This window comes from Brachionichthys hirsutus, chromosome 13 (genome assembly GCF_040956055.1).
Source record: "Brachionichthys hirsutus isolate HB-005 chromosome 13, CSIRO-AGI_Bhir_v1, whole genome shotgun sequence".
Lineage (NCBI taxonomy): Eukaryota > Metazoa > Chordata > Actinopteri > Lophiiformes > Brachionichthyidae > Brachionichthys > Brachionichthys hirsutus.
Genome location: NC_090909.1, coordinates 12233958 through 12255138, shown reverse-complemented (window position 1 = coordinate 12255138; position 21181 = coordinate 12233958). Strand labels below are relative to the sequence as shown.

The following is a 21181-nucleotide window of genomic DNA, read 5'->3' as shown; positions in this document are numbered from 1 at the left end:
CAAAGCTAACCTCATCAAGTGAAACCTTCAGTGTGCCTCAATGTGCATCATGAGATGTGATCAGTTGAAGACTGCGTGGTTTTGGAGTGCTTATACGTGATTTGCTTCTCTGGCAGCGGAAACTGATGCTGTATTGGTACTATGCTGCTACTACACCTCGTTCAGATGCCTCCTGGACACCTCCATTGGATGGTGGTCCGGGCATGGTCCACCAGGAGGATGCATTGGGAAGACGGAGGACACACTGGAGAGACTTTGTCTCTCGGCTGACCGGGCAATGCCTTGGGAATCCACTGGAGGAGGTGTCTTTGGCAAGGGAAGTCTGGAAATACCTGCTCATCCTGTTGCCTTCGGGACACTGGCCTGGATTAGTGGTGGAACATGGATGGATAGTGGTACTATGATGCCATAATTTGATTTCCAACTGTTGACCTGCGTTTCGGCTTGATTGCTTACATTTATGGTGACAATCGATCGATGTGGGTTGCCTTGAGTTTTGTGAAGATCTTCACCGGGTAGTCAGGATGGCCGAGCGGTCTAAGGCGCTGCGTTAAGGTCGCAGTCTCCTCTGGAGGCGTGGGTTCAAATCCCACTTCTGACATCTTTAACTTTACTCAGGGAAAGTCATTTCACAAAATCTTTAGTCTTTCTTTATTTCACTGTCAGAACATTTTACTGAAGAGTTCACATATAAATATTTTGGAGCCAGGTCTAGTCAGGGGATGACAAAAGTCCAACGATGTCATGCTCTGCAGACCATGAATTTCCATGCAAAACGTCCATGACTATGTAATAACAAAATGTTTTAGATCCCGTTCTGATTCCATCATTTTGTCTAGTCTCTTAAGCGTTGGTGGTGTCGGTGGTAGAATTCTCGCCTGCCATGCGGGAGACCTGGGCTCAATTCCCAGCCAAGGAGGTGTCTTTGGCAAGGGAAGTCTGGAAATACCTGCTCATCCTGTTGCTTCCGTGACACACGAATGGATTAGTGGTGGAACATGGATGGATAGTGGTACTATGATGCCATAATTTGATTTCCAACTGTTGACCTGCGTTTTGGCTTGATTGCTGGTTCCCTGGCTAAACCTGTCTTCAAAGGAGTGTCATGTTTCTTTCAGGTCCAGGTGGACTGCTGAGTCTTGTCCTGAGGAGTCTCCTGTGTTGAGCCATACACTTGTGGAGCAGTTGTTTGGTCTCCCCAATGTACTTGAACCGCCCAACGGTTCAGGGTTCTGATAACCACTAACTTGTGCTGCAGTGGGTGATGGGAATCAAAAAGAAGTTACTGGTCGGTGTGGGTGGATTGTCTGTACATCTGAATAATGACTCCACGCGAGTCATTAGCATCCATTAGGTGAGGGGTCGTTGTCCTCCCACCCTCAGGTGTGGCTGGTGGTTGGGGATTTTGGAAACCACCACCAGGTGTCTTTATCTCCTTTCCTTCCAGAAGACACACCCAGTACACTATACCTCTCTCCCTGAGCACTCTAACCCCAAACCCTAACCCAGTCTTCTGGAAGCCTCTCTTGCCCACCCAAAGCCTCGTCCCTGAAAGCAACACTCTTTGTTCTTCAGCCTCCAACACTTTGTCCTCTGCTCTGCCTTCGTCCTCTTCATCTTCTTCACCACTAGAGTCATCTCACACACCACCAGCCTATGCTGGCTGCCTACAATCTTAATCTCCAGCTTCAAACTCATCAGTCTATCCGACACTCGATTCTCCTCTAGAACACTCTGCACCAACTCTTCAAGATAACTCCTCCTCCATTCCTCTTTCCTCTCCTCCGTTATAAACAACTTGAATCCTGCTCCTCAGCTTCTAGCCTTGCTTCCTTTCCTCCTGGTCTCCTGGACACACAACACGTCCATCTTTCTCCTCCTCATCATGTCCACCAGCTCTCTATCTTTTCATGTCATTGTCCCAACATTCAAAGTCTCTACTCTCAGTCCTAAACTCTTCCATTCCTTCTTCTCTCGCTGCTGATGCACTTGTCTTCCTGCTGGTTTTTGTTAACTCGACTGATCCGGTATGACTTTCTTATTTATGGTTGATTGCATTCTTAATTCTGGCACATTTTTACGCCGGATGCTATTCCTGACCCAACCCTCTGCATTTATCTGGGCTTGGGACCGGCCTAAGGGAGAGCCGGTCCCAAGCTACGCTAGCTCCTGCTAACCGTTCTACAGTACCTATGAGGCTGCATTAAACTTTAATATTGTCCTGCGGGCAGCAAGTTTTCATCCCTCGTAGCGATGTCACATCTCTTTAATGACCACCTCAGCCAAACAGGCTGACGGTGGTGTGATGTCACCAGTGAACACTGTCTGGGTGCACTAAATTGGTTTCCATACTTTCAATGTGTTTTTCTCTTCAGAGCTCCGCTACGACGGGATGAGATGCTGCTGGATGGAATTAAAATATATTTAGTCAACCTTAAGATATATTTCCGTGAAGAAAAAAGTCAACCAAGCAGAGTTGTGTGTGTCTGTGTGTGTGTGATGGAACGAGAACAGATTTAGGTAGTTTGAATCAGCGGTGTTACATTTAGATGAGTCACTGAACACATTCAAACACGCCTCTGACCTCCATTATCACCAACACTATCATGTGCATGTTTAACTGAAGCCTGGCAGCAACAGGCTGAACAGAAGGACAACGAACGAACACATGTAAACAGTACTGTTGGTTTATCAGGGGGAATTAAAATCAACCCTCATCTGGTCATTTCATACATTTGCAGAAAATAGTGTGTACTGCTATCAGATCACATCGCTAGCATCAACCAACAAATGAACACATCGCTTTTAAACGTCCATTTCAAGGTCGTGTTGAGAGAAAGTCTCACGCTGTCCCAGTCTGGCAGTGGGAGAGGAACTGTGATGAAATAAAATCATTTCCATCGTGTTCATCTCATTCAGATCAGACAATGGGGGGTAAGAAGACCTTCGGCACCTGTAAGAACCCTGCAGGAACCCCTGGGCTGAAATATGAAGGTCATTGTTTAAACATGAACGCCCTCCTGCAGGTGAAGCGGTTGCAGAGAGATACTGAGGCTGGACTTGCATGAGTGGAATTTGGCCTTGGTCTGTGCACTCCTTGACCTCTGACCTTCTGCACAGAGACAAAAACACAAACAACAAACTGTCCCAAAGTTAAAGATGGAGAATAGTGTTTACAGTGTGGAGTAATAATCTCCTTCCTCTCATGTTATCGGCCAGCCGGGTCTTGGTGTTAAAATTGGTTGCATGACTTTCACTGTTTTCAATGTGACATCAGGAACATCGTGAAAATGTAGCCCTCTGATTGGCTGGGTCATGTCGAACAATAATGTCTTTACATAAGGACATACTCTGCAGTAGAAAGTATTAAATATGACTGGAGAAACTGTGTTCCAACAATCTGCAGCACTGAGCAGTCTGATTCAGTCAAAACCACACACACACACACACACACACACACATGCACACTCACACATTATTATGGTCCCATAAGAGCATTACCGTCATGTCTGATTTATAACTGTTTTAACGCTGCTGCCATTTGGTTATAGTTTCTCATCACATTTGCTACATTTTGCTGCAACATTCACATATTTATAGAGTATCTTTCATACAAATATTACATGTCATATAAATCAAGCATTAAAGTCAGTATAGATCATCAGAATAAACAGCAGGCCGCCAGCAGGAGACCTGGACAGAGGTGGGGGAGCAAGTTTTCTGTATTGCCAAATTCCATCTGAAACTTATTCCAGCTTTGGGCTCCAGCTGGTCGAGCTAAACCTGTCCTCTCCTGTCCTGTATGGTATCCTATACCTGCCTCCTGGGGCAGCACGGTGGCGTAGTGGTTGGCGCTGTTGCCTCACAGCAAGGAGGTGCTGGGTTCGAATTCTATCTGTGTGGAGGTTGTATGTTCTCCACGTGTTCACGTGGGATTTCTCCTGGTTCTCCAGGTTCCTCCGAAAACACGTGACCTAGGTCCGTTGATTACTCTAAATCACTTGTGTCAAATATAGCAACACGCTGCAGTCAGGAATTAATAATCTGCTGGCGGTGACGATTGAAAGTTATTTGAACTTTTTTATTTTTTCCAGCATGTGCTGACATGTTGATTCCTGCTACATATGGCGCTCAGGATCAGCACTGGACAGCTACATATGGCTGTTATATATATATATATCAGTACACAGTTTTTCTGCATTTTGCTGTTTCTTTGACAAGCACTTGACTGAAATGTCTAGCAAGCCAGACAATCGATGGCAAATGCCCACGGCTAAATCAGATTTTTCGTGCTCAATTTGTAGTTGGGGATGAAAGAAATAAAAGAAAAAATAAACCAGTGCTTTTTCCAGGGTCAGTTGCTGTCTGGAAAAGATTCTTTATTAGTTTCTAACTGGAAGGTCGCATGGCTTTGAGTCAAACCCGAGCTGATTAGATTCACCGGCAGAGGAGAGATCAAAAAGGTTTTCTGATGTCGCCTCACTAAAATAAGAGGCCATTGTTGGACGTGTTCAACCTCTCGTTCCTTTAGAACCACAAGATTGAGATCAGGTGAAATAACTAGTCTGGAATTCAGCAGCCTTTCCCTCGTCCTCTCTCTGGCTGACAACCAGCATCAACATCAGTGTCGCCATGACACCGGCTCCATCTACGTCATTGACTAATGAAGAATACTGGACACAAAACCATACTGTTAACTCATTCACTGCCAGCTGTTTCAGAGCAGAGATCCCCACACTGCCAGTGGTTTTAGAGCCCGGCGACATATGGCGCTCAGGATCAGCACTGGACAGCTCCATAGGTAGTCGGCTACATATGGAGCTGTTCAGTGCTGATCCTGAAAGTGACTTCTTTTCTGCGGCATTGACTTGGGGAATCTAGGCATAGGCGACCTAGGCGGTTGCCTATGCCTAGATTCCCCAAGCCTCGAAGAAAATATATATATATATAAATTAAAAAAGAAAAAAAAAAGGAAAATAATAAACTAATAATAGTTATAATTTATAGCTTTGGCTACCTGTAGAAGCTTTTCACACTACTTTCTGCCTCCACTCAGAGATGGTCCATCTTAAAAACATGTCCACACGACACTGAAATCCTGGTCAGATACTAGGTGGGAAAGTCGGATCAACAGTGTACAGGCTGTGAGATACCAGGCTGCAAAAATCAGAGATGCACTTTTGGAAGTGAGAGACCACACCACAGATCCGGTGATAGAAACTGAGGCAGTCTTTAGCTGAAGAGGTTGCATCATACCGTTTCTCTGTCTGTACTGTGATATGGGATGACATCCTGACAAATATTCAGCATGTCAACAAGTTATTGCAGTCTGAGACAATGCAGATGGATGTTGCAGTTGATCTCCTGAAGAAAACTGAAGCCTCTCTCCCTTTCCAGCATGTTAGATAATGTGCACCTATACAAACCCAATAATGCTGAGCACAGGGCTGGTATACTTAGAAGCAGACTCACCGCTGACCTCTTTCTAGTGCCTTTGTGGTCATTATGCCTCTCAGCAGTATCGGTGTAGTTTACAGACTTCATCACCAGGGCTCCTTTTGTGGACAGTGCTCGAGGTCTTTCACTCCAAATTGTTCAGTGAAAGCTGTTCTTTTAAGCTTATGCATTTCGTTATAAGTCATTTAACAGAAGGCAAACGCTTTAGTTTTTTGTGATTAGAACATCAGTGCCACCTTTATCCTTCTGTGCTAGTAGTCAACATCTTTCGCTGTCATACTGCAGTGATGGCTGGGAGACAAAGCTGCAGCAAATCCAGCTGTTGACTTCACTGATTTGTCTTGATAAACTAAATGTTCAAAGCACATCTGGGTTGAAGGGAGTTGTGGAAAGTGTCTAGTGTATTTGGACCTTAAGGATGCGTTCACCGGGTAAAGTGTAAAGTGAAGTAGCCATCCTCCTGATGAATTCCTGGGCATCACTAGACGTCACATGTCCATGAGGTTGGAGTCATTGGTCCAAAGGGATCACAATTAGCTGATGACAGCGCCGTGTATCGCGTGTGTGTAGCCAGCAGAGTCTACTGCATTGTAAATGCATGTGATGTGTACTTTAAAGAGCAGATGTTTATTGGCCAATAGTAATGCTCCACTGCCCCCAGCTCATCCCCACCTCTGGCAAGTAGAAAGAACAACTGCACTAGCTGGACATGATAAGTTCTACTTCTGAAGCTCTCCTCTACGTCGGATAGACGGAAGGAGCCCTCCTCTGTGCGATAGGGTGTTGCCATGACACGTCCTTGTGGTCACAAAACGCATGCAGTGCTGGTAGCTGGTTCTGCTAACTGGCGAGGCGGGACTAGAAGTGATTCAAGGCATGCATCGGATGATATCCACCGATCCGCTAAAATAGGCAGTGGTTAACTGAATCAACTTGGAATCGACCTCTGGTGACTGAGTTACCGTTCATGTCGAGTAGCTAGCTCGCTAACGCTAGCCCTAGCTAGTAGCTGCAGAGATATCTAAAAAGCTGTCAGCCCAGATTCCCGGATAGCCACACATTTGTTATGAAGTAAAAGGTTAGTCATCTAATCGTATATGTTTCACTACACATTCCTCTGTCTTCAGCCAGGAGGGACGTTTGCTGAGAAGTCTCTTATCACACCGTCCTTTAGTGGGGGGAACTTAAGCACACGGTGCGACTCCTCATGCCCCAGGAATCAGAGTGCATGTTTTTCTGTGGAAGCTTTTCCCTTTCACTTGTTTGTCCTGAAATAATTTCCCATAGACTGAGACTGGTCTTGCATTTGATCGTATTAGGAAGTGACACATTATGTAACTTAGCTTTGTCCAGTCCAGATAGGAAGATGCACTCCCAAACGCGATGATAATCTAACGATTACATGAGTAGTGTACTTTATATAATATATATATAAATATATATATGCATGTGTCACCTTCACACTGGAGCCCAAACCCAACTAGTTCTGCTAGCCTACAGCTAAACCAACAACATCTAGGAACAAGTGCTTTAATAATCACTGTTGATGTGAGATTGGTATCACTTTTTGGTTGGCAATTTGTGGAATACAAATATTATACAAAGATCAAAGTTGTTGGTACTTTACAAAATACCATCATAACTTAGACTTCAGGAAGCACCACAACTTAAAAAACAGATGCTAAAAGTGCTCAGTTTATTTGTACTCATTTAATGCTACTTCCTGAAAAAAACTGAACGTTTCTGTTCCTTGAAATTTGGAGGTGCTGCACAGAGAAGTAGTTTCCTGTTTCTGGAAATATCTGGGAGCATTTATTTTTAAGAGAAGGCTGGTTTATTTATATTTGCCTCCTAGGACGAGTCTATGGCTAATAATGTCACATCTAACATCGTTCTCATTTAAATACCTATAATAGTGTCATAAAACAATAAAAATGAAGATTCAAGTATTTCGGAAATGCCTGTTTTATCTATACCAGAGACACATATAACAGGAAGTAATACCACCCTGCTATGGTAGTTGCTCTAGTTGCCTGCTCTAGTCATCACTGTGACATCATATTCCTTTGCTGTTCTTACAAAGCATAAGAAAATAAAACATTTGCCTTTAATGCCTTGAAATGTTTATATATATCTACATCTATATATAAATACATACATCTACATCTATATAAATCAAAATGTCCCTGAAAACCAAGCTCCAAACTTCCCAAAACAAACGCATTCGGCTACTCCTCAATCTGGGGCCCATGACCCCCCTTCTTCCTGGACATTTTGCTAGCCTAAAATGGTTCAGGGTAGAAGACAGGGTGAAACAACTCAAAATGGGATTGGCATTTAAAATAGTCAATGCAGCTCTGCCCTCAGTCCCCTCAATCCCTGCCTACCTGAATAAACACCTCCAAAGATTTAGTGACACCTAGCCACAACACTAGAGGGAGCTCAAACAACAACCTGATTACCCCCTCCTATAGGACTAACATGGGTAAATCATCTTTTTACAATACTGCCCCCCAAGGGTGGAACTGTTTGACTCCTGCCCTCAAAACATGCACCTCTTTGGCCTCCTTCAAAACGGCCCTAAAAATACACCTTTCAGGGGGGCAGAAACGGAGATAGTCATCACGACTCTCTCCGGATCAAACCCCCCCCCCCCCCCCCCACCCCCTTTTTTGTCCACCTTCGTTGTACATATTATGTGTCTTTTTAATTTATTGTTATTTTGCATCTGTGGAGTAATTTATTTTTATTTTATTGGTATTGTTACATGTCGATTTATGTACTAAGGAAACAAGACCGCAAGGGCTTTTTTGAAATGCGCCTCTTAGACAGGATGTTTGACTGTATTTGTACTCTAACATTGTATCTAATAAATATATATATATATAGTGTTGCATGAAGTGAAACCTGCTCAGTGGGAGACGTTCTGTTCGTTCTGAGAACACGGCCAACCCGATCCGTTCCCTCTGGATCTGTGACAGTAACGTGAACCAGGCGTTTCAGGACACTCAGTATCTTGCTCTGATCTGCTCTGGCTGTATCCTGGCAACTTGTCCTCCACTTGAATCACTGTGTCCTTGTGCTGTAAAGCCCTATAAGGGCGGATTCAGTCTCATCTATCCTTAAAGGTTGTTTCTCTCTGGTGATTGTTTTCAGCTGACACATGAGCAGAGGCCAAACCTTTTCACAGCTTTACGGTCGTCTCGCCTTCAGCAGGATGAATGAATGAATCCTCAGATCAACTCCAGACATTTTCAGATCTCGTGTCCTCACTTTTTGCGGCTGCGCCATTCTGGGTAGGAGAACTGTAGCTGCCATTTGGATGACTGACAGAGCGTCACCATTTGCATTTAGGTAGTTATTATCCAGTTGACAGGCTCATAAACCTTTTTAATGAACGAGGGCGGTACAGTTGATGTAAACAGTACTCAGGGTTCATCTCCAGCTGACAGATGACGTGGGTACATTTTAAAGACACACCAGCATGCTAGTATAAACGCAATCTACAGAAAGACACCAGCGTATCATGACTCTACGCTGCTCTACTCTACGCTACTCTACTCTATGCTGCTCTACTCTGCTCTACTCGACTCTATGCTGCTCTACGCTGCTCTATGCTGCTCTACTCTACTCTATGCTGCTCTACTCTATGCTGCTCTACTTTACTCTACGCTGCTCTACTCTATTCTACGCTGCTCTACTCTACGCTACTCTACTCTATGCTGCTCTACTCTACTCTATGCTGCTCTGCTCTACGCTGCTCTACTCTGCTCTATGCTGCTCTACTCTACTCCACGCTGCTCTACTCTACGCTGCTCTGCTCTGCTCTGCTCTACGCTGCTCTGATCTATGCTTCTCTACTCTACTCTATTCTATGCTGCTCTACTCTACTCTGCTCTTCTCTACGCTGCTCTGCGCTACGCTGCTCTGATCTATGCTTCTCTACTCTACTCTATTCTATGCTGCTCTACTCTACTCTGCTCTTCTCTACGCTGCTCTGCGCTACGCTGCTCTGATCTATGCTGCTCTACTCTACGCTGCTCTGCTCTACGCTGCTCTGATCTACGCTGCTCTACTCTACGCTGCTCTGCTCTGCTCTGCTCTACTCTACTGCCCCCCACCCTTGTGTGGGCTTAGAAAGAACAATTTAAGCAGGGATGTGCTGCACCCCAGACTGTTGGTGTTGAAGAAGAGGAAGATGGGAATTATAAAAAAGACTGGAGTGGAACTCCAGTTTGAAGATACAATTGAGATGGATGGATGGGTGGATGGATGGATGGATGGTGGATGGATGGATGGATGGATGGATGGGTTGATGGATGGGTGGATGGATGGAAGAATGGATGAATGGATGGATGGTGGATGGATGGATGGGTGGATTGATGGATGGATGGATGGATGGTGGATGGATGAATGGGTTGATGGATGGATGGATTCAATGGATTCGACTGCTACTCAGTCAAAACAGTGAATATGTGGATGTTTGCACAACAGTATTGATGTATATGAGCTGACACTGGGATCAACAGTCCAGTTGCTCAGAGGGACTCCACTGGGGGGCACCCAGTGTGTCACAGTGCAGATGACATGCCCCCCCCCCCTCCCCCTCCCCCCCAACCGGTGTGGAAAAGGCTAAACAGAACAGAATCAAGCCTCACAGACAAGCCTTTAAGATGCTGGCATGACGGGAGCCGGCGTCTCATTCAGAATAGTAACCACTCACACACCAATGGAATAGGTACTGGGGCAAATGGTAGCGCAGTGTCACAGGGGCAAATTGAGAGGTGGACTGCTGAGCTGCGCTCAAACCTCAGAGTTCTCCGTGCTGTGTGTTATAAACAATGCCTGTTACCTGAAAGTGTATAAAGTGTATGAATTCATTGATGCGACTTAAATGCTTCAAAATGATTTACAAGTGTTTAATGAGATAAATGTTTAACACTCCCCCAGTGTTTGTCCAGTTACCCCCAGTGTTTGCCCAATTACCCCCAGTGTTTGCCCAGTTACCCCCAGTGTTTGTCCACTTACCCCCAGTGTTTGTCCACTTACCCCCAGTGTTTGCCCAGTTACCCCCAGTGTTTGCCCAGTTACCCCCAGTGTTTACCCAGTTACCCCCAGTGTTTGTCCAGGTACCCCCAGTGTTTGTCCACTTACCCCCAGTGTTTGTCCAGTTACCCCCAGTGTTTGTCCACTTACCCCCAGTGTTTGTCCACTTACCCCCAGTGTTTGCCCAGTTACCCCCAGTGTTTGTCCACTTACCCCCAGTGTTTGTCCACTTACCCCCAGTGTTTGCCCAGTTACCCCCAGTGTTTGCCCAGTTACCCCCAGTGTTTGTCCAGTTACCCCCAGTGTTGGTCCAGTTACCCCCAGTGTTTGTCCACTTACCCGCAGTGTTTGTCCAGTTACCCCCAGTGTTTGTCCACTTACCCCCAGTGTTTGCCCAGTTACCCCCAGTGTTTGCCCAGTTACCCCCAGTGTTTGTCCACTTACCCCCAGTCTTTGTCCAGGTACCCCCAGTGTTTGTCCACTTACCCCCAGTGTTTGCCCAGTTACCCCCAGTGTTTGCCCACTTACCCCCAGTGTTTGCCCAATTACCCCCAGTGTTTGCCCACTTACCCCCAGTGTTTGCCCAATTACCCCCAGTGTTTGTCCACTTACCCCCAGTGTTTGTCCACTTACCCCCAGTGTTTGTCCACTTACCCCCAGTGTTTGCCCAGTTACCCCCAGTGTTTGTCCACTTACCCCCAGTGTTTGTCCACTTACCCCCAGTGTTTGCCCAGTTACCCCCAGTGTTTGCCCAGTTACCCCCAGTGTTTGTCCAGTTACCCCCAGTGTTGGTCCAGTTACCCCCAGTGTTTGTCCACTTACCCCCAGTGTTTGTCCAGTTACCCCCAGTGTTTGTCCACTTACCCCCAGTGTTTGCCCACTTACCCCCAGTGTTTGCCCAGTTACCCCCAGTGTTTGCCCAGTTACCCCCAGTGTTTGTCCACTTACCCCCAGTCTTTGTCCAGGTACCCCCAGTGTTTGTCCACTTACCCCCAGTGTTTGCCCAGTTACCCCCAGTGTTTGCCCACTTACCCCCAGTGTTTGCCCAATTACCCCCAGTGTTTGCCCACTTACCCCCAGTGTTTGCCCAATTACCCCCAGTGTTTGTCCACTTACCCCCAGTGTTTGTCCACTTACCCCCAGTGTTTGCCCAGTTACTCCCAGTGTTTGTCCAGTTACCCCCAGTGTTTGCCCAGTTACCCCCAGTGTTTGCCCAGTTACCCCCAGTGTTTGTCCACTTACCCCCAGTCTTTGTCCAGGTACCCCCAGTGTTTGTCCACTTACCCCCAGTGTTTGCCCAGTTACCCCCAGTGTTTGTCCACTTACCCCCAGTGTTTGCCCAATTACCCCCAGTTTTTGCCCAGTTACTCCCAGTGTTTGTCCAGTTACCCCCAGTGTTTGCCCACTTACCCCCAGTGTTTGCCCAATTACCCCCAGTGTTTGCCCACTTACCCCCAGTGTTTGCCCAATTACCCCCAGTGTTTGTCCACTTACCCCCAGTGTTTGCCCAGTTACCCCCAGTGTTTGTCCACTTACCCCCAGTGTTTGCCCAGTTACCCCCAGTGTTTGTCCACTTACCCCCAGTGTTTGCCCAATTACCCCCAGTCTTTGCCCAGTTACTCCCAGTGTTTGTCCAGTTACCCCCAGTGTTTGTCCACTTACCCCCAGTGTTTGCCCAGTTACCCCCAGTGTTTGCCCAGTTACCCCCAGTGTTTGTCCACTTACCCCCAGTGTTTGCCCAGTTAGCCCCAGTGTTTGTCCACTTACCCCCAGTGTTTGCCCAGTTAGCCCCAGTGTTTGTCCACTTACCCCCAGTGTTTGCCCAGTTACCCCCAGTGTTTGCCCAATTACCCCCAGTGTTTGCCCAGTTACTCCCAGTGTTTGTCCAGTTACCCCCAGTGTTTGCCCAATTACCCCCAGTGTTTGTCCAGTTACCCCCAGTGTTTGTCCACTTACCCCCAGTGTTTGCCCAGTTACCCCCAGTGTTTGCCCAGTTACCCCCAGTGTTTGTCCACTTACCCCCAGTGTTTTCCCAGTTACCCCCAGTGTTTGTCCAATTACCCCCAGTGTTTGTCCAGTTACCCCCAGTGTTTGTCCAGTTACCCCCAGTGTTTGCCCAGTTACCCCCAGTCTTTCTCCAGTTACCCCCAGTGTTTGCCCGCTTACCCCCAGTGTTTGCCCAATTACCCCCAGTGTTTGTCCAGTTACCCCCAGTGTTTGTCCACTTACCCCCAGTGTTTGCCCAGCTACTCCCAGTGTTTGTCCAGTTACCCCCAGTGTTTGCCCAGTTACCCCCAGTGTTTGTCCACTTACCCCCAGTCTTTGTCCAGGTACCCCCAGTGTTTGTCCACTTACCCCCAGTGTTTGCCCAGTTACCCCCAGTGTTTGCCCAGTTACCCCCAGTGTTTGTCCACTTACCCCCAGTGTTTGCCCAGTTACCCCCAGTGTTTGTCCAGTTACCCCCAGTGTTTGCCCAGTTACCCTCAGTCTTTCTCCAGTTACCCCCAGTCTTTGTCCACTTACCCCCAGTTTAGCTCACCTGCATGTCGACGTGTCCCTGAGTTTGGTCTCCAGGCACTGTTAACGGCTGCTGCTGGTCAAACCGAGAGACAAATGTCACATTCTGGAATAAACAACTTGAAAAAAGAGGCAATGCATTACAGGACATTTGTGAGCAGGACCTACCCCCCCCCCCCTTTAGCTAATGCTCAATGGAACAGAGTTGCAGTCAGAAATACGGCGGCTCTAACAAAGTCTCTCTCAGGCTTCTGACTGCAGGATCGCTGCACGCTGCTCACTCCTTCACCAGTGTGTTTGTATCTGTGTACGTTAACTCCTCGTTGTGTCGCCAGTCTTTAAAAGTTAGCATGCAGGTGTGTCTGTGTGTGTGTGTGTGTGTGATCTTTTTCCCGTTTTCCCAGGCTTTTGTCAGATTCGCTCTCTTGAACTGCGATTTTCCTTTTCTGTCCCAATCAAAATCTGTGCTTCACATCTCTGAATGTCTGCTATGGTTTTGCATTTCGCATCGTGTCTGTGTGTGTGTGTGTGTGTGTGTGTGTGTGTGTGTTATACAGGCAGCAGCTTTGATTTCCCAAGACATCTCAGTCAGGCTTCATCACTTTTAAACAACAATCTCTACTTAAGGAGGAAGGACAATATTAGGAGGAGGGAAATGGCAGAGAAAAGAGCGTGTGCACACTTCTGTGTCTGCTGGAGAGAGCGAGGGAGATGAAGCGAGGCAGGATATGGATGAAGGTCAGTCGGGTAAAATGTAAAAAAAAAAGAAATATGAAGACACTTCAGAGGGGAGACAGCAAATAAATAAAGCATGTGTCTTTTGAATTAAACATGTCTGTAAGCGGCGGTGGGGATTGGAGCCTCACACTGAGCTGGTCTGAGCCGGTGCTTCTGGGACTTGTTGGTGCAGCTACACACACGTGTACTCCGGCCTGTTGGTGCAGGTACACACACGTGTACTCCGGCCTGTTGGTGCAGGTACACACACGTCTACTCCGGCCTGTTGGTGCAGCTACACACACGTGTACTCCGGCCTGTTGGTGCAGCTACACACACGTGTACTCCGGCCTGTTGGTGTAGCTACACACACGTGTACTCCGGCCTGTTGGTGCAGCTACACACACGTGTACTCCGGCCTGTTGGTGCAGCTACACACACGTGTACTCCGGCCTGTTGGTGCAGCTACACACACGTGTACTCCGGCCTGTTGGTGCAGCTACACACACGTGTACTCCGGCCTGTTGGTGCAGCTACACACACGTGTACTCCGGCCTGTTGGTGCAGCTACACACACGTGTACTCTGGCCTGTTGGTGCAGCTACACACACGTGTACTCCGGCCTGTTGGTGCAGCTACACACACGTGTACTCCGGCCTGTTGGTGCAGCTACACACATGTGTACTCCGACCTGTTGGTGCAGCTTCATACACGTCTACTCCGGCCTGTTGTCCGAAGGAGACATTATTTGCCCTTTCATTGTTTTCTTAGTCCTGAGACTGATTCCAACTGTAAAATTAATTAAATGCTTTCCAGACTCAAGAAAAAAGATTGACATTAAATTCATGCTCACGCACATTTTATATTAACCCCCTTATTTAGCATCGCAATTTAGAGGAAGGGTGGGAATTGCAATCAATAGAGACTAATAATTGAATAAATAAAAACATTCCTTTTATTGCAAACAGACTTTGAAGCTGGATATTGGGTGTGTCATGTTGAGTATTGTTAGTGGGTACGCTCCAATGCAGGAGCTGCATTGTGTCTTTGTAGATCTAGAGAAAGCCTAGGACAGGGTGTCCAGAGAGGAACTGTGGTACTGCATGAGGTACTGTGGTACTGCATGAGGAGGTCTGGAGTGGCAGAGAAGTACATCAGAGTAGTTCAGGATGTGTATGACACCAGTGAAGTGTGCAGTAGGAGTAACAGGGGAGTTTAGTGTAGAGGTGGGATGGCTCAGCAGTTGAAGGCAAACCAGCATCAAACCAAATTACTCAAATAACAGATGAATCAGGCTTATTAACTTCTGACCCGGACAAAATAAATGATACGTTCAGATCATTCTTCTCCATAGTATATGCCACAGAGTCCGTGACAGATGAAACTAATTTAAATACATTTTTTGAAAAATTGGATCTGCCTAAAGTCCCAGCGGAGGATAACCAAAGATTGGATGCCATTATCACACTTTCTGAAATTAAAGGGGCAATACAATTAATGAACAGTGGTAAATCTCCAGGGCCTGACGGTTACCCAGATGAATTTTATAAGAAATTCTCAGACCAGTTAGCTCCCCTACTACTCGAAATGTTTAACCACTCATTCAAACAGGGCACCTTACCATCTACGCTTACGCAGGCTTCCATCTCCCTAATATATAAGAAGGGTAAAGATCCACTGAGCTGTGCATCCTACCGACCAATATCACTCCTCCCAGTAGATGTTAAAATACTTGCAAAGATTTTGGCTTGACGCTTAGAATCTACTATGCCCCAGGTTATTTCAGAAGATCAGACGGGACTTATAAAAGGAAGACACTCATATTCTAATATAAGAAGGCTTCTTAACGTCATCCTCTCCACATCTTCTAATGTCCCAGAAGCCATAATATTGCTTGACGCAGAGAAGGCCTTTGATAGGGTGGAGTGGGCGTATCTCCTCTTTTCTCTGAGACAGTTCGGCTTTAATCCAAATTTCATTTCATGGGTCAGTTTACTCTACTCCTCTCCCTTTGCTTCAGTCTGTACAAATAACCAACATTCCGCTCCATTCCGATTATTCCGGGGAACACGACAAGGATGCCCGCTTTCTTCGTTGCTGTTTGCTCTGGCGATAGAGCCACTTTCAGCCGCGTTGAAAATGGAGCAGGGATTTGGGGGGATTGAAAGATGGGGCATAAAACACAAGGTTTCGCTGTATGCGGACGACTTGCTCCTCTATGTAAGTGATCCTTTGTCAAGTATCCCACGCATCCTAACTTTATTAGATGCTTTTGGCTGTATATCTGGCTATAAACTTAATTTCTCCAAAAGTGAATACTTCCCAATCAACCAGTTAACCATAGACTTACCGACCTCGACCATACCCTTTGAAATGGCCAATACGGGATTTAAATATCTTGGCATTACAATTACACGATCTTTGCGAACCATGCGAGAGCATAATCTTACTTTATTAACATTAAAGGTTAAATCTGATCTACAAAGATGGCATTACCTGCCATTATCCTTGGCTGGTAGGATACAAACTATAAAAATGAATGTGTTGCCGAGATACCTGTATGTTTTCCAATGCCTACCCATTTTCCTTCCCAAGTCATTTTTTGCAACTATAAATGGCATGATTTCATCGTTCATCTGGGTGGGGAAACGGCCAAGGGCGGCCCGTATATTGCTTTGTGGGGACAGATCGACTGGGGGACTGGGTCTGCCCAATCTAATCGGTTACTACTGGGCAGCCAACATGCAGAAAATTCTATGTTGGTTTACTTGCCCTCAATCCAGCTGGTGCCGGAGCGAATCAATCTCCTGCTCCTCGTCGCTACTAGCTTTGACTTGTAGTATCCTGCCCCTTTCCCCATCAAAATTTACCGCTAATCCAATCGTTGTTGGAACATTAAAAATTTGGACACAGATAAGACGCCATTTCGGATGGGTTTCTCTTCCGCTGGCAACTCCTATTTGCAATAATCACCTGTTTACTCCTGCAAATCTTGATTTAAGATTCTCCACCTTGGAAAAAAAAGGGATACGTAGTCTGGGAGACTTGTACATAGACGGGGTGTTTGCAAGATTTGGCCAATTAATTTCTACTTTTAATCTACACAAATCAGACTTTTTCCGGTATTTTCAGTTGCGAGATTTTGTGAGAACGCACACTGCATCATTTCTGCTGACACCATCACCGAGCGGAATGGACGTGGCCCTTAGGGCTGGGACCTTGTCAAGGGGGCATGCCTCTTATTTTTATAATTTACTGTCCTCATCCAGTGGACCGATTTTGAGCAAGACCCGGATGAACTGGGAATCGGAACTTCAGCTGTGCTTCTCAGAGGCCTTCTGGGAGCGAACTTTGGGGGCTGTTAACTCATCATCCAGTTGCGCCTGACTCTCATTAATACAATTTAAGGTCGTACATAGGCTACACTATAGCAAGGAAAAACTGTCGAGACTCTTTCCGGACAAATTTGATGAGAAGTGAAGTAGGTGCTCGCAGACCCCTTGTAACATCACCCATATGTTCTGGACATGTCCCAAGCTGTCTGGGTTCTGGCAAAGATTCTTCAAAACAATTTCAGATATATTAGGCATTAATATAATTCCAACTCCGCATATCGCCATCTTCGGCTTGCGCCCGGATGACCTCCAGATCACAGCGATCCAGAGACACATTATTGCCTTTTCCTCGCTTGTTGCTCGTAAGAGAATTCTTTTATTATGGAAGTCCTCCCAACCACCATTAATCAAAGTCTGGCGCCATGATATCTTAGGCCTTCTGAAACTGGAGAAGATTAAATTCTCGCTTAGAGGTTCATCTGATAGATTCTATGCTCATTGGAGACCTCTACTCAATTATCTGGATGGGTTGCCGGCTGGGGAGGTTTCTCTGTAGGGCCCTTGTATGTGGTCTTGTCTGAACCTGCCCTCCTGTGCTAGTCTGCCAGTGGCAGATAACTGCCCCTCTTTCAAGAATTATTCAGACACTGTGGCACAACAAATCTGCTTGACTGACCAAGGAGTAGGCAGCTATTAGGAGTCGTCTTGTTTACATAATCAGATACTGACACTTGTGTGAATGTATGTATAATGTATTTTTTTTGTTGTTGTTGTTGTTGTTTTTTTATTTTTATTTTATTTATTTATTTATTCTGTTTTTTGTTTTTGTTTTTTATCCTTGTTTGTTTGCTTTTGAGATTACCACTGTTATTATTATCACGTGTACGAGTATTGTTCATACTTGTTTATCTCTAGTCTACTATATTGGGGGGTGGGTGGGTGTTCATTTGGTTGTTTGTTTAAAAAAGAAAAAATGTAACTGTACGTTTGCACTTTATGTCCGACTTGCATTTGATAAATAAAAGTTAAAAAAAAAAAAAAAAAGAGGTGGGATGCACCAGGGATCAGCTCTGAGCCCTTTTTATTTGCCATGGTGATGGATAGACTAACACAGTGGTTCTCAAATGGTGGGGCGCGCCCCCCTAGGGGGGCGCGGTGCGATGTCAGGGGGGGCGCCTGTGACCGCGGAGAAAATGTTTTTTTGCCTTACGAGAGTAAAGTGTAATTGCACATCCACTCCAGTAGTTGGCAGTGGCGCCCTGATTGTCAGAGTGTGCGCAGGGAGGATTAGCAGAAGAAGAGCGGTTGTAAACAATCTACGGTGGGAGAAGAAGAAAGTCACTAACAGATGAGGTGAGACAGGAAGATACTTGGAATATGATGTTTGCAGATGACACTGTGATCTGCAGTGAGAGCAGGTAGAGGAGAATCTAGAGAAGTGGAGGTCTGCTCTAGAAAAGAGAGGAATGAAGGTGAGCAGGAGTAAAACAGAGCACATGTGTGTACATGAGAAGGTCCCAGGGGGGACAGTGAAGCTACATATGGATCAGGATCAGCACTGGAGAGCTCCATATGCAGCCAGCTACATATGGCTGTTATATATATATATTTAACAACATGTTAAATATATATAACGGCTGTTATATATATATATATATATATATATATATATATATATCTCAGCACAGTTTTTCTGCATTTTGCTGTTTCTTTGACAAGCACTTGACTGAAATGTCTAGCAGGCCAGACAATCGATGGCAAATGCCCACGGCTAAATCAGATTTTTCGTGCTCAATTTGTAGTTGGGGATGAAAGAAATAAAAGAAAAAATAAACCAGTGCTTTTTCCAGGGTCAGTTGCTGTCTGGAAAAGATTCTTTATTAGTTTCTAACTGGAAGGTCGCATGGCTTTGAGTCAAACCCGAGCTGATTAGATTCGCCGGCAGAGGAGAGATCAAAAAGGTTTTCTGATGTCGCCTCACTAAAATAAGAGGCCATTGTTGGACGTGTTCAACCTCTCGTTCCTTTAGAACCACAAGATTGAGATCAGGTGAAATAACTAGTCTGGAATTCAGCAGCCTTTCCCTCGTCCTCTCTCTGGCTGACAACCAGCATCAACATCAGTGTCGCCATGACACCGGCCCCATCTACGTCATTGACTAATGAAGAATACTGGACACGAAACCATACTGTTAACTCATTCACTGCCAGCTGTTTCAGAGCAGAGATCCCCACACCGCCAGTGGTAGGATTCCAGGATTCAAAGTGCTGATTGTCATCTGCACAGAAGGGAAACAAGTTCCATGTACAATGGAATTCTTACTTTGCTGCCAGTAATGGATGATATTATTTTATTAACAATAATATTAACAAGAAAAGTACAGACCTCCCCCAAGCAGCTCGTTCCCCTCCTAACTGCATCTACACCGTCCACATAGTGATCTGGATCAGCACCAAAAGGTTCGAGATTGTTCTTTGTGTCTTTAAACACCAACCATGAAAAGTAAAAGTGAATCAGAGTTGTGTATTTTTAACAGAATTTTGAATTGGTCTCTTCCTTGTCCTGCAAAACTTTGAACCTCCCACAGTTAAAGAACTGATCAACACTATTGTAAATCTCACAAATTCAGCAGCAGGTCACCACGAAATCAAGGCTAAGCTGCTAAAGGAAGTAGTTCCCTCCATTAGCAAACCTTTAACACATGTTTTTACTGTGTCAGTAAGCACTCTGGTAGTCCCTAGTGATCTTAAAGTGGCAAAGGTCTTACCGCTCTTTAAAGAAGGTGAATGTTTTTAACAATTATAGACCGATTTCTATCTTACCGTGTTTCTCCAAAGTCCTGGAAAAGTTAGTATATAGAAGAGTTATTAAACACCTTAATGATAATAACATTCTGTACAAATATCAATATGGCTTTCGCAAAACGCTTTCAACATATATGGCTCTTTTAGATACAATTTCTACTGCTCTGGATAAAAATATGTTTGCTATTGGTATTTTCTTGGATCTCTCAAAAGCATTTGACACAGTTGACCATGATATTCTTCTGTTAAAGCTCCATCGATACGGTCTGCAAGATATTGTGATCAGATGGTTTGGTGATTACCTTGGTAACAGAGAACAATATGTTTGTATTAATGGTCATGTATCTAAAAAAGCAAAACTATACTGTGGTGTGCCTCAAGGGTCGATTCTTGGGCCCCTTCTGTTTCTAATTTTTACCCTCGCCGAAGAGGAGGCGAGGGCATTGCAATTGTGTGCGTTTGTATGTTTGTATGTTTGTCTGTCTGTTTGTTTGTCTGTCCGAGCGCATAACTCAAAAACTAGTAACCCAATCGACTTGAAATTTTTACACAAGCAAGGTTCTGTCCGTGGCTCGGTCCTCCCCGAGAATGGCGTTGATCCGGATCTGGATCCAGATTCTAGAATTATTTTTACATCTGGAATTGTGCCTGTGCTGTAAACTGCCACTTTAAGAGGGAGGGACACGAATGGCATGATGGGAAAAAGAGTCCAGAAGGAGTCTTGTAGTACGTTCCGGAGCAGCAAGCTAGAGCAGGTTTGGCCCCTCTGATCCGGAAGCCCTGTTTACTGTCTCACAAGATCCAATAGTCTATTGGAGGCGGGGTCTGCAATCTCTGATTGTCTTTCTAGTTATTAATGATTTTGCTACAATGCCTGGATCTTCTCTGCCCATTTTATTTGCGGATGATACAAATATTGCCATGTCTCACTCTGACTTTGGATGTCGAATCAGAAATGCCAATGGGGCGACGGTGGTTGAGCGGCTTGTCCTATATCGAGAGGTTGTTGGTTAGATTCCCGGCTCCGGCACATGTGCACACTGTCGTTGGGCAAGGCACTTCACCCACATTTCCTGTGTGACTGTATTGAACGAGGAAATGTCGGTGGTGGTCAGGAGGGCCGATGGCGCAGATTGGCAGCTTCCCCACCACCAAGTATGGAGTGAATGAATAATGCACAATGTAAAGCGTCTTTGAGTGTCCAGAAAAGCACTATATAAGACCAACGCATTATTATTAGTAGAAATATTTAACTCTGTTCAATTTCTACATTTGATAAAAAACACAAGTTTTTATTTTCTGTTG

General features: G+C 45.5%; 1 non-coding gene across 1 annotated transcript; it reads left to right on the top strand.

The window, feature by feature from the left end:
* Positions 1-518: 518 nt before the first annotated feature.
* trnal-aag (transfer RNA leucine (anticodon AAG)) lies at positions 519-601 on the top strand. The gene has a single exon. It is a non-coding gene; the product is annotated as a tRNA-Leu (tRNA).
* The last annotated feature ends 20580 nt before the right edge of the window (positions 602-21181 follow it).